General features: G+C 32.8%; 1 long non-coding RNA gene across 1 annotated transcript in view; it reads left to right on the top strand.

The window, feature by feature from the left end:
* Nucleotides 1-258: 258 nt before the first annotated feature.
* The window catches only part of LOC122238715, a 103480-nt gene continuing 88414 nt past the window's right edge, over nucleotides 259-15324 (top strand). Inside the window, exon 1 of the long non-coding RNA XR_006217820.1 lies at nucleotides 259-327. This is a non-coding gene — a long non-coding RNA (uncharacterized LOC122238715). The remainder of the gene's footprint in view (nucleotides 328-15324) is intronic.

Here is a 15324-nt window from a genome sequence, read left to right as displayed (position 1 = left end):
TTTGAATCCATTCAAAGATAAATAAATAGAAAAATTATGGCATTAAATGAAAGATTTGTGTAAATTTTGGGCAAGAAAGAGAGAAAGAAAGAAAGAAAGAAAGAAAGAAAGAAAGAAAGAAAAAGAAAATACATAAAGCATGCAAAAGAGAGATGAGGAAATGATATTTTCATTGCATACCCCAAGACAGAAAAGAAAATTGTGGGGGGATAACAACTTCTTTGAACTTTTCAGGAAATTAAAGGAGAGGGAGGGAGACAGAGAGATGGAAATGAAGTACACCATTGCTCTACATACTATAGGTCTTTCGAAGTCAAGAAAAGAAACGTGAGTAAAGTAGCACCAGTATGTCACGTGGCTTCTAAATGCTTTCACCTTGTGCCCCTCAAATTAGGGAACTATGGAGTAATTTGTCAACACTTCTCTATACAAACTCATTTAACATGCCAGAACTCTCTCAGAAAATAGAAGTATAGGCTGATTCCTATCATCTTTCCCACAAAGTCCTCCATATGTGACAGAATTTCCTTTATCTATATATTTAACATTATTAACTAGTTTTGAAACCAGTGAAGTGTCTACCCCATTTTTCATTTCTCCTTGATCATTTCAATCAGATTCTGCAAGAGAAATTTGTAAGCCCCTTTGCTGCTATATTTCCTAGGAATGTGTGTAACTGATGAAAAAAAAAAAGAAACAAAGAAAGAAACAAAGAAACAAAGAAAGAAATGCTCGTGAGGATGCAGAGAAACTTGCTGGTGGGAAGGCAAAATGGTACAGCCACTCTGTAAAACACACAGGTTACCATATAACCTAGTAATTTCACTTTTGGGCATTTATCCCAGATAAATGAAAACTTCTATTCACACAAAAACTCACCCACACATGTTCATACCAGCTTTATTTCTAAAACTACGCAGTAATAAGAAGGAATTATTGATACATACAGCAACCTGGATGAATCTTCAGGGAAATATACCGAGTTAAAAAAGTTAACCCCAAAAGATTACATACTACACATTTTCATTTATGTAACATTTTGAAATTTAAAAAAATTAAAGATAAGCAGTTTAATATAGTGCATGACCTTTATCATATTTTATCTAGAAATTTACTGTCTAATCTCACAATTTTTATTCCTGATTAAATTATAAAATCTCTTTATATATTTCTCAATTATGGAATTGTGATAGAGTTGAATTACTCCATTAAAGTCAGGGATTTGTCCCTACGATACTGAAGACTGTGATTTAAGACCTAATGAGTATCTCCAATTCAAGTGTGCTTTTATGTTGCTCAGTAGAATTCATGGATGCATCCGTGGTGGTCTTTCATGATCTTAAATAGATTTCACATCACTTCATGCAAATTTCCTTTTATTAGTTTCTCATTGATTTGTGTACATTTATTTGATAAAAACACACTATTTATTATGCATAAAATATGCTAGTTTTTTTTTTTCCTCTCAATTCTCAGGATTACTGAGCCACCAAGGTTAACATGTGGGTTACAGACACATTTATGGAAGATTAGATTTTTCTTGTTACGCTGTTAAATCATATTTGAAACATTATTTGCACGGTGGATTATTTTCTTTTATATTTGAAATTATGAAATCCCTTGATTATTTAATCGTTTGTTAATTCACATCCAAAGATGCCAAACTGACAAAAAAAAAGACTTTGATTGTTATTTGGGTTGAATTTTTCTTTGGTCTCTTAGAAAAGACATTGAAAATCACTTCAAAGCTCTTTGGGAGTGTGAAGCACAGATTTAGATTCAGACACATCTGACTGGGTATCTCATTTCTGTCACTCATCAATTCTGAGACCTGGGTCAAGTGACAACTTTCACCAAGTCTCAGCTTCCTCATCTGTGAAGAGAAAAGCATCCATTTTATAATGTTGTCATACAGATTAAATAAACATGAAATAATTGGCACACTGCCGAATACAGAGTTAGAGATCAATAAATAAGACTGTGTTAGGTGCATGTTTGTATATTGGTATAAATATATTAGTGACAGATATTTCATGTGAGAAGATTTATAGTGATGATCTGGACTCTTGTTTTAGTTAAAGTCATACAAAAGATATAATAAATATATATATATATATATATATATATATATATATACACACATACACACACACACACACACACATACACACAGGATAAAATATATTAATGCTGATTTTGCTTCGGGAAGTTTTACTGTGCACACAGGACCACCATGAAGTGCCATACGGATTGTGTACAACCCGGCTCTTGGAGTATCATTCACACACACACAATAGTGCCCTTCATATTTGTGCAATGTATAATCAGCAGGGCCAAGATTAAGGTGATGTGAATGGTGCAATTAAACAGTAAATAATGTTCAATATTGAATAAATTTAAAAAGTAATATTTTGGCATAATATTTTTCAAGATTCAAGTACACATGTTTTCCTTTTGCTTCAGACTGGCATGGCTGCATTAGACCTGTTACTGATCCTGCCTTTATTTAATTTGTAAAGTTTTGTTCATGATTAATTTTTGCATTAATTTTATTTTTGAAATGATTTTTAAAATATTACAGTAAAATATTATTAATCTTGATGACTGAGAGTTTGGGCAACCCCTTAACTTTTGCACCTAAGTCAAGTGCCACACTCACTTCATCCTGGTTCCAGCCATGACAGTTACCACAACTTTACCTGGTAGACCTACATACACATAATCCCGAACTTGCTTTTCCTCTAGTCATTCCCATCTCAATAGATGGCACCACCATGAGGCCAGAATCCTCAGAGGTATCTTCAACTGATCCTTCTTCCTTTATACCTCATATGTAGGGAATCCACATATAATGCACACGTGTGCAAGTCACATGTAAAAAAATCTAATTGGTTTCCCTTAAAAATATATTCTACATTCGCTCTTTATCACTTCTTCATTACCACCTTAAATCCAAACCTAAATTAACTGGTCTCCTTTCTTTCTCTCTTAAACTTTCACTCTCCTAATCAAGATGAACCAGAAGAATATTTATAAAATGTAACTCAGATCATGTCATTTTTTTTCATGATCTGGAGAGACATGATTTGTGGCTTACTATGTAATTAGGGTTCATTTTTCACAAATTGGCTCTCAGAGTCTAGATTCTAAACAAACACGAAAATGTTTATATCTCAATCATCATAGCCCTCTGGTGATTTCCCATTCCAACAGAACAAAATTCAAATTCATTTCCATGCCCTAGATCATTACAGATCCTGACTCTAGTTTATCCTCTCTGATCACTGTTGGCCACCCTCACTCCAATTTAGCCACATTGGCTTACTTCTGTTCCACTACCCTGAATTATTCTCCATCAGATCAATGATCACTTTCTGGTATTTTAATGTTAGTTGTCTCTTTATATATTTACCGTTTGACTTCCACAACTGAAAAAAAAGAAAACATTATTTAAACTCATAAACTATGAGGATTGCAAGAATGTAATTGTCTCCAGACAGAACTTTGTCTTAGGCTTACTATGTTCTTGCTGCCTAAAACCCCACCAGACACATAGAAGGAGCTCAATAAATATTTTCTAAATATATGAATAAATATTAATGACAATAATAATTAAATAGAAATTAAGCAGATTATAATCAGTCCACTATTTTCCCCAAGACAATAGATAAAGGTGAAACCTTAAAACCCTAATCCAGAGGCACCTAATATCTATTGGTATAGACTTTAACTTATTTGTTTCTGTCAGCTATAGCTAACCATTAATGAAATCTTCCAGCAAATTATGTAAACCCTGCAATGTTTTTCTATTGGCTCTCCTATACAGAAGTTTCTTCTCTTCAATGAGCAATGGAGAAAAATAGATACTTATAAATTTTCACTGCTATTATCATTTAAATCAATTAAAAATGCTTAGAAAAGACGCTATCACAATTGCAAAATGTCATCATTGTAAAGTGCCAAGAAGCTTTTATAAATTTAACAAGCAGCTTTTTATAATTAACTTGCAAATTCATCTACCATTTCTATGTCTTATTTTACAAATGAGGAGTTAGAAATATAAAATACACTTTCTCATGTACATTGTTCTTAGAGTAGTCAAATTTATAACTCATCCACCAGAATGCATTAGTATAATAATAAGAAAAAATAACGGTTGCAGACAAATCTCTTAAGTAGAGCAAACAGAAGTATTGTTACGACAAAGAAAAACCATGTGCGGCAACTTATTCCCAAAGGTTTCAATATTACTTCACATGTATTTACATTAAATTTTAGCAGAGGCGGAAGCACCACATATCCCGTTTCACCTATATAGAGGATGGTTCTTCAAGTATTATTATAGATTCTTGAGGTTTTATTATTTGTTCTGTCAAGAATCTCTAAGTCTAGAAACTAGTTTTATTTATTCATAGTTAAGTGTTCCAGCATCTGGATGAGGCCTAAATACAAGAATTTATTTAGTATAATTATAATTTTTATGAAATACCTGGTGTCATTTCAGTTTAGATATGCAGTAAGACAGCCATGTCTTTAGACTCTGTACCCATTGGGATTAGAGATGAGATTGATTAAAAATGTAATTACATTAAATAATTAAGCTGCCATTATTTTCTCTTCACTTAACGTAATTACCTCCTTAGCATCATCTTTGAGTTTTCCTTGTGTCTTACCCTTAAAATATATTATTTAGTAATTAAAAAAGAGTATATGCCAGGGGCTTGTTAATCAAAACTTGGATTAAATATAAAAGTTAATATTATAAGTTTTAAAAATCTTAGAACACTAAAAAAGATAAAAAAATAATTTTCGGTTAACAACTTAAAGGATACTCAAAGTCAGTTACCGCATTTGGTCTAGGTTAGACTGTGAGGAAGCTAGTAAAGGCAGACGACGTTTAAAGAGATAAAGCAAAATCAACAACAATAAACCCCTATAGTTCACAGCAGAACAGAATACTAGATTTCAATGACATAAATTCATATAAAGTAAGGGTACTTCTGAAGGTATGTTTTTAGTATCTCATATGTAATTAGTTTCAGTTCCATAATAGTTTTACATTTATTTTGTTTTGTTTTATAGCTAGTCACCACTTTAGTTCAGAAATAATGTTACCAGTACTACGGTGTGTTCTCTTGATCAGTCTTGAAAAAGACTTTAATTTAAAATCATGTATACGTATATATGTACATAACTGGACAAATTCTGAACGATCTAATATTATAGCATTTTTAAGAGTTATTTCTGAATAGTTAGGCTACGGTTTATTTATTTTTTTACTTTTTACTTTATGCATATTGTTCGAAATTTTAACAGGACCCACACGCATTGTATTTGTAAAATATAATGATTTCTTATCCAAAGCAAATTGTTTTTGTATTATTATTTTATTTACATTTTATTTATTTTTGAGAGAGAGAGAGAGAGAGAGAGAGAAAGACAAAGCACAAGTGGGGGAGGGGCGGAGAGAGAGGGAAACACAGAATCTGAAGCAGGCTCTAAGCTCTGAGCTGTCAGCACAGAGCCCGATGCAGGGCTTGAACTCACGGACCATGAGATCATGACCTGAGCCACAGTCGGACACTGAACTGACTGAGCCACCCAGGTGCCCCTTATCCAAAGCAAATTCTAAAATGAGTCATAAAATCTACCCGTAGTACTCATTTAACATTTAAGGCTTCTTACAAAGTTATCCTTTGAAATCTCATAAAATCATAATCATTTATATTTAAAGATAATGTTTTAAAAATATAACTTATTTGTAGGAAATTTGAAAATGATAGGGCTACTGTGCTTTCTAGTAAAAATATTATGTGGGTCACAAACATTTTAATTTGCTAATAGTCATTTTAAAAGAACAAATAAACAAGTACACTTATTTTTTAATGTATTCTATTTAACTCAATATATCCCAAATATTATCATTTTAATATGTATCAATATAAAACTCTTTACAAGAGATTTTATACTCTATACAAAGTCTTCAAAATCTAGTGCATATTTCATACTTGAGTGACATCTTAGTTCAGACCATCCACATATCAACTGGTTAATAACCACATATGGCCAATGGCTACCCTGTTGAACAATAGAGAACTAAGAAGTAGAGAATTAAGCTTTTATGACAATACTTGTACACTCCCTGCAGCGCAGGTTAAGTGTTATTTACATAAAAATTTAAGAGTATTTTTTTTAGTTTCAAAATTATCAGGTAGAAGTTTTCAAAATTACAATCTACTTTTTAAAATAAAAAATAATCTGGCCATGGATGCAGTGTTTTAATTGGCATTTAACTTTAATATAAAGTAAAATTATTATTTAAAAGAATTATTATTAAGGAAGAGTTGCCGCCAAAGAATACTGGACTGGATAATTTGAAGGACTTTCCTATGGCAATAGGACCATATACTAGATAAATTACAAGAAATATATTTGGTAGTGAAATGCTGAAAGTTATGAAGGACAATCTTCAAGGAAAGCAGAGAATAAATATGAAATCACAGCCATACTTAGGACAAAGGCCATACCAGTCATTGCTAAGAGACCCAACTAACCTTGGCACTACCTCAGTTTACAAAATGTAATCCTGGGATTTATTGTTAAGCCAAGACCCTCAAAGTACATCATTGTGGTCCTGATTCAGTAATACCCCTTAGCTCCCAGCAAAAGCAAACATTATGTCTCTTTAGAAAAAAAAAGAATCCTCCATTTAGGTTCTCAGGTTACCCATAGATAAAGCCTAACCAAACATGAGCTCACAATGAAAAAATAAAGGGCCAAATAACAGACACCATGATTTCATGACAGCTACAAAGATAAATAATTTGAGCCCCAGGGACTTCAGATGACGGAATTATTAAACATACAACATAAGAAAGATTAAGAAAAAAAGCAGATAGCTTTTAAATAAGAATAAGAAAACACCCCCCCCCCCATAAAAAAGGCATAAGTATTCAATGTAAATTTCAAACAGCAGAGAGAATTAATGGACTGAAAGACATCTGAAGAAAGGATCTTATGTGTAGCACAGAGAGATAAGGAGAAACATTGTGGCTCAGGTCACTAGCTCTTTAGTGCTATGCCAGGATCTGATACATGGTAGAAACTTATTAAATATTTATTTAATCATTTACACAATAAAACTAATAGTTTTACATTCAATATATTTAGGTGGTACATATTTAATATTTGAAAAATTCTCTTTCTCATAATAAACACTACATGTCATTATTAAAACATGTTCTCAGCCGTCTGGATTTATCCCCATGATATCTAGTGACCGCATTCCTCGAAACATTTGATTAATGAAATATTTCCTTTACAATAGAATACTTTCTATGACGTAAACACCCCTTCAAGAGTTCTATAACTAAATAAAAGTGAATATAGTAATTTTGTATGAACAAAATCTCTGGAATTAAACAACAAATATGTTCATGTACAAAAAAAGAAAATACACATAGACTTTCACAGTAATAAGGGTAACATCCAGCTCTATCTTGCAAATACAACCAGATGGTAGAAAAGAAACATGTCACCATTTGAGATTTAGACCTCTGCCTTTAAGGCAAATGCCAGAGTCAGAATTTTACTTTGCTGGTAGATTTTGTTGCAGTTCATATTTAAATAAAATTGGACACTTTCTCAACATTGACACATTAAGTACTGGAGAAAAGAAAAAGAGGAAATTTCCAAGTTCTAAGCACAATCTTTTGGGTAACAGTTTTACTTTTAAAAATATTGATAACAGAAAGGTCCAACCTGGCATCAGTCTCTTGCCTCCCTGTGTTTTTATGTGTTTGTTTTTTTATTTTTACTATTCAAGTAGTGCATATTTGTAAGATGATAGTATCATTCCTCAGTACAGTGCTTATAGTAATATATAATTAACTACATATTTTTTAGATTCCTTAATGTTCAGATGGTTTACCAAAAGCCTTGATAGAGCTAGAATTAAACCCATTTGGGAGAACCTAGAAGGGGAGGGGATAAATACAAACAAAGAGCTCTGAAAAAAATCCAGCTCTGGAGTTGTGCCTCTGCTTTGAAGCAGGGTCAGTGAAATTGAAATCCTGTGGTATGACCTGAAGCCCTATGCTCTGGTCTTGTGGTGAGCGTGACTGAGTGCATTCTGACACTGCACCTCCAGAAGTGTGAAAAGCCCGAGAAATGGAAGCCAGGGAATTTGCATACAGAGTGCAGATTCTATTGTTTGAGTGAAAGCTGCCCTTGCTTCACTTCCATCCTTTTAAGGATCAGTGCAGCCAACTGTTTGCATGCTCTCTATTATGTTGGTGTTGGCTAGGAAAGGGCTGTCACAGAGAGATTTTCTTTCAGCGTACCATCTGGGGAACCGTGGGTGTTCATTGGCTTGACAGACAAGCCTGCCTTCTCTTTCCAAGAAATAAGATACATACGACAGTGAACAAGGATACGTAGCCTGAACACCATCTCATGAAGTTCAGCTCTCAAGCGAGGGAGAAGGCAAAGCAAAACAGGACAGGAGAAGAGAACAAAGTCAGGGCCATGGCGTTTAAGGGTACAGTGCTACCTTTATTCTTTGTAGACCCATGAGGCCTCACTGGTTACTTCAAAAAACCTATGTAGACTCATTATTTTGTCACTGAAATCCACTTCTCCGACCTGTTGGGAGTGGGAAGATCTGTAGTTTTAAAAGACAGAAGTCAGCAATTTTGCAATATAGCATGCTATGATTGCCTAAAATATTAGCTTGGGTCCATAGCACTGCTGGCACAGAATCAGAAAATAGGGCCTCCAGTTAACTCAACTGGTTATAACACAGATTCCTATATATCAGGATAAATCTCATTCCTCAAAATGTAAACCACTCAATGCAAGAAGGATGCTCAGGGAGCAACCATGAGGATCTTCCTCTATGCCATGTATGTGGAATTTATGTGATTCTTTTTAAGGCTGGAGTTCGATATGGTCTGACAAGAGGAAGGGCCAATTGTATAGCATAAATCAATCTGAGTAGGTCTAGGTATAATTAGTACTAATAATGAGTTTGATAGTACCACATTAGCTGTGAAGTCTTAAGTTGTTTTGTGTGTTCACGTTTGAGACCTTGTCTCCTATTCCTGCCGTCCAACCAAACATGGTAGTTAACACAGAGTTCCACAGTTTATCAACAAATGACTATTCTTAGTGGAAAGGATTTTGTTAAAAAGAAAAAAGCAAAAACAAGAATTTGCATAACTTATTTTCATGTTTTCTACTTATAAAATTGGAAGTCAAAAGAGAACTTAGAAATGTAGAATAATTAAATTCATCAACTATAAAATAATTAAAACATTAAAATCAAGGATTGGGGACGGGCACATTGACTCACAGAATGTGCAAGAGGTTTCTAGCGTCCTGCTAATGATCTCGTTATATGTGTGCTGGTTATCTGGTTGTCTCACTTTGTATTTAATGAATCTGGTTGTACACATTTTTGCACAATTCTGTTACATATACTTCAATTAAATTATTTAAAAAAATCAAACTCCACTCCATAAATATCCCTTTCTCTCCCCTAAAATCACTCTTGAGGATTTCCATTATGAACATTATCAAATAGGCTCAATATGTTCCCCTTTCTCTTTCGGGAAATCATACCAAAGAGACAAGAAACAAAAACAAGCAACCAAAAATTGTAGCACAAACTCCCTTTTTAGTAGCACTGTGAGATTGGCAGCTTGAATATTGTCAAAACTTAGATCTAAGGAAACACAAGCAAAAAGACATTAGAAGTTGAGGTGTTCGCCCTGAAGTGCAAAAGTAACATCTTTTTTTTTTTAAAAAAGAACGTTAGTGAGATCTTGGCATAGAGGACTGATTTCTGGCTGAGAATGCACAGAATGACATGGAAAGAGGAGCAGTGGGAAGTCTTAACAGGACCCAAGAGGGACAAAATTCAAAAAGTGCCAGGAAATATAGACGTCCTAAATAGAAGGGGCTCAGTCTGTGATGCAGAACCAATGTCTCGTTGACACCAGCTAGCTTGAAATCTGGAGGGCCATGGTTTATCACTAGAATAAATTATCCTGAGCTGGTGTGTTTGAGAAGAAACTAAGGCAAGACTATACACAGATTCACTGGAACTGAAAATCCCTGGTTCAGGAAAGTCCGTCTCACGTGATTATGATTAATAAAAATATCACCAGCAGAGCATTGATACAATGGTATATTAAAAAAACATAGTGGAAAATAAAAGCAATAAACAGATAAAGAATGCTTTCCAGAAAATAATGTTGCCACAAATCAGAGAAAAACAGTTAACAAATACTCTATCATAAATTAAAAAATAATATAATGCAACAATCACCTCTCTGATGGAGGAGCAGAGAGTATAAATGTGAGAAATCAGAGAAAAGATGATGCGACACAGTAGACTATAAAACATAAGCTGGCAGAATTCAGGAAAATAGAAGAAAACTATCACAGAAATAAAGATAAAATTGGAAAAAAGAAAAGGAGTATGGGCAACACAGAAAAGAGAGAAAGAATCATACCTATATTCTATATTCTGTATTCTATTCACACAGAATATAGAAATGAGAAAATAAAGCAAAACAAAATGGAAACAAGGAAATAATTAAAAAGAATTGGTATAAAAATGGTATATAGAAGAGAAGCTATAGAAGAATAAGATAATAGAGAAGATAAGCTAAAGAGATACAACATACTTTTCCTTCAAGTTTCAGAAGAAGAAAGAGAAGGAGGAAGAAGAAAGAGAGAGAAGGAAAGACAGAAAATGAAAGAAAAAGAACAAAAGAAAGAGTGGAAGAAATAGTTTAAAGTACAATTCAAGAAGACTTGAATCTAAATGTGAGAATGCATCCTGTGCCATATCCTGTAAATTTTACACCTCCAAATCAGTACTGAGGCACAAACTTGTAAACATATTGGCCATTAAAAGTAGAGAACAGATCCTTTGGACAGGCAGGCACAGAGATCAAATATTTATGTGTGAGAATGAGGCTGCCCATAGTCTTAGCCATAGTGACATTCATTAAAGAAGACAGAGGAACAACACATCTACAAGATGCTCATGGGAAAGAGATACGAGATTTTTATCCAATCAAACACTCATCCCAGGACAAAGACTATTTTCAACATGCCATATCTGAAGAAATATTCCCACGAATCCTATGGAAGACCTTCCAAAGAATGAACTTCAGCCAAATGAAGCATTACTGTAAACACTGTGGCAGAAGAATTGGTCTCATTTAATCTCAGACAAAGAAAATCTAACATTTTTTTTCTGTGATACTCACTTAAAAAAATATTCAGGAATGTTAAAATAATTGTTTTTTAAGCAATAGGTAAATGTGTATCAACAAATGCAAATACACAAACAGAAAAATGTAGAACTTGCAATCTTAATATCAGGCAAAAAGGTATTTCATAAGGATAAAGGGAACAATTCTTACTGAAGATTTACAGTTCTGTATATTTACGTATCAAATATCAGTAGCAGAATTCATGAAACAGAAATTACAGGAGATGCCAGGAGACATAGAAACAAACTATCAGGAGAAAATGTTAATTCACTACTCTCAACCCATCACAGCTTGAGTAAACAAATAAATACTGAAGACATTTAACAATTCATGAAGTGACTTTCTGTCATCTCTGTATCTATCCATTTATCTAAATATCCATCTATACATCTCACAAACTACTAAGAAAATAGATAACTCTCTCTACAGCAAAAATGGAACATGTAGATGACCTTTAGAGCATTTGTAAAAGTTCCCTACATATTAGTCCATTAAGGTAATCGACTGGAACTTTAAAAAATATACAAATATATGGGGCGCCTGGGTGGCTCAGTCGGTTAAGCGGCCGACTTCGGCTCAGGTCATGATTTCGCGGTCTGTGAGTTCAAGCCCTGCGTCGGGCTCTGTGCTGACAGCTCAGAGCCTGGAGCCTGTTTCGGATTCTGTGTCTCCCTCTCTCTGACCCTCCCCCGTTCATGCTTTGTCTCTCTCTGTCTCAAAAATTAAAAAAAAAAAACGAAAACAAACAAACAAACAAAAAAAAAAACGTTAAAAAAAATATACAAATATATGAAAATTCAATTCAAAACATATAGAGTTTGTATAAGGCCATAGGTGATCTCCTGTCTTCTGGACACCCTTCTTCCTTCCTCTTCAACCTACCCAGGCCACTACCATTCTCTCTATTCCTGATTACATTAGGCATGTTCTGCCTTGGAGTTTGTGTCTTATTCTTCTCTTGGAATGTCCTACCCCAGGTAACCATGTGACTTGCTTCAACATTTCATTCTGATTTTTATCAAATACCATTTCAATGAAGTCTTTCTTGGCCATTCTATCTAAAATTAGAAAATTTCAAATCATGCCTTGACACTTGTTACCCTCCTTTGTTATTTTTTCTTTAGAACTTCTTTTTATCTAGCATACTTAGATACCAACATACTTGTGTTATAAATATTGACTATTTTCTATATCCCCCACATGAACTTCATAGAAGTCAGGGATTGCTATTGAATCCATTCACTTTTGCATCCCTACTTACTAGAATAGTGATTAGATGCTTAATGAGTATTTCTGAAATAGATTTCTGAAAGAACAACCACTTGGAAGAAATGATAACTAAAGATCACATTTACTATATCAAGAAAAAAGATAAAAATCTAGTAATAAACAAAATAAGCAATGGCAAGATCTAAATTACATAAAAACACAGATAATAAAACTTGCAATGCTTACTGAAGAACACAAAGGAAGATTTGAACTATGTTAGTTCTCTGAAGGCAAAATGATACACTTCATCCATTTCACAATAAAAAATACTAATAGTTTCTTTTTTAAGACAATATCATTCTAAAGTTTATATAGAAAAAAGTAACAAGAGACCATATCCAGGTATAATATGAAAAAGAAGAGTATTTTATACTCTTTATACAGTATAATATGAAAAAGAGTATTTTTTAAATACTGATATCATTACTAGATTACTATAGCATTACAAAGCATCAGTTATTTAAAGGGAAAGTCTGTACAAACTTTATTTGCCATTTAATACTGCTTATGAATCAGCAAATACTTTGAATTTTTCTTTGTGACTTTTTATACTTGATTTGAGAAGATTTTATTCCAAATTTATTAGTTTTCTTCTAACATTTTGAGATTTCCTTTTTTTACATCGGGTGATTTATTTCCTCTGGAATTTATTTTAGCGTGAAGTACAAAAATAAGATATACGATTTTTTTTTCCAAAGTCTTCCCAATTTCCCTGATACCATTTATCAGTTTACATATTGACTTATGTACTTTCTTTGCACATAATACGTATTATGTATAATTACAAACAAAGCTATATGTATAATACCTATCATCTATCTATCATCTATCTATCTATCTATCTATCTATATCTATCTATCGTCTATCTTTCATTATAGGGCCTACACATATTTTATTAAATTTATCCTTAGGTGTTTTATGTACTGTAAGCTTGCAGAGTCTTTGTTTCAAATAGATCTTATTTATTTTGGCAACAGGATTTTAAGATATTTTGGCTTGCATCTAAATTATCAATGCTAATTTAATTCATTTTTTATAACAGTTCACAACTGTTACTCTTCAAATTTCTGTTTTATACTTTATTTTAATGACCGAGACATTTCAAAAAACAAATAATGATGATGTGAATTTTCCTCTGCTGTCCCTAAATTCAAAGGAAATTTTGATGTTTTTGTGGAGTTTGAAAGATATTTTATATCAAATGAAAGTATTATAATCCTGTTTACAATTTGATCACTATTTTTAAGACTATGATTGGGGTTTAAAATTTATCATTAGCTTTTCTATGATCTATTCATATGGTATGTGGTTTGTTTAATAGGCTAACTGGTATTGACTGGTAATAGTATTACAGTTTATGATCCTAAATCATCTTTGCATTCTTATGTAAAGCTAGCTGAATATGATAATTTTTAAATAAGACATTAATTTTAATTAAATATCCAAATAAATATGTGTAGACTTTAATATTTATTTAATCATTCAGTAATAATTTATTAACACTTATTTGGGATTTCACATATATATCCATCAGTAAAATGGCTCTATAAAATGTTATTGAGTGATCTTGGCATAAAAATGTTTCTAGTTTCATATTATAATTAGAGACTCTTTAAATTCTATTGTATTTTATTTGAGAGAGAGAGTGGGGGGAAAGAGAATGCATGCAGAGAAAGGGCAGAGGAAGAAAGAATTTCACGCAGGCTCCATGCTCAGCACAGAGGCTGATGCAGGGCTTGATCGCACAACTCTAGTATCATGACCTGAGCTGAAATCAAGAATCAGATGCTCAACCAACTGAGCCACCTAGGTGCCCCAAGAATCTTTAAATTCTAAGTGTAATACACAGTGGTCCATATATTTAGAACTTGAGAACAAACTTTCACATAAAATTACCACATCTCCTAGTGAAGACTATTCAATATCAAATACCCATGTCTTAAACATTTTATTTTAGTATAATATTGCTAATTTAATATGTTATGAAAAAGTAAAATAAATAAAAAATAAAATGTTATGGCTACCATTTTTGTGATTTTTTTATCCCATGTTTATCTAACGAAGCCTGCAACAATCCTTTAGAGTTCTACCCAAATCTTTAAATATACATAAGACTTCTGGGAAGTCACTTTATCTTTTAATAAATACAGTTAACACATGACTTTCCCTGATAAAGAATACCTAACACTATGAAAAGAATACAGAAAAACAAATAATATTTCAAAATTAGATTTTGGACCTCAGGCCAAATGATGATAAATTGAAATAAAGTTGAGGGTATATTACATATTTTTCTTAATTAAAAATATGTATATATAAGGATGCAATGAAAATGTTAGCTCTTCGTCTTACCTTTTATACTGTTAAAGAGCTCTATTTAGCTATTTATTTACACACATCTGATTTATGTTTGGTGATAAATGGCTATGGTGAATGAAGGTGTGATAGATTATCTAGAATAGAAGAAACCTCAGTTGGTAGTCTAAACATGCGTTTATAGTTATTGTTCTGGGAAAGTTGCCAAATGGGGCATTTTGTGTAGTAAGTCTGGGGAAAGTGATTTTTTGTGTGTATAAATGGGCAAAATATGGGACTTTCTAAAATAATAAAGGGCAGAAAGGTAGAATTTTTATTTCACTGTTTCAGGAAACATATAAAGGGAGATATTCTCCCTTTAGTAGAATATCTTTATGCTCTAAATAAAACTTAAGTTTCTCATACCAATGGGACCACTGAATAAATATAATTATTTGCCTTTTATTTTGT

The sequence above is a fragment of the Panthera tigris genome, chromosome B2 (assembly GCF_018350195.1).
Source record: "Panthera tigris isolate Pti1 chromosome B2, P.tigris_Pti1_mat1.1, whole genome shotgun sequence".
Classification (NCBI taxonomy): domain Eukaryota; kingdom Metazoa; phylum Chordata; class Mammalia; order Carnivora; family Felidae; genus Panthera; species Panthera tigris.
Note: the sequence above shows the minus strand (reverse complement) of the source record. Positions and strands in the feature narration are given on the sequence as shown.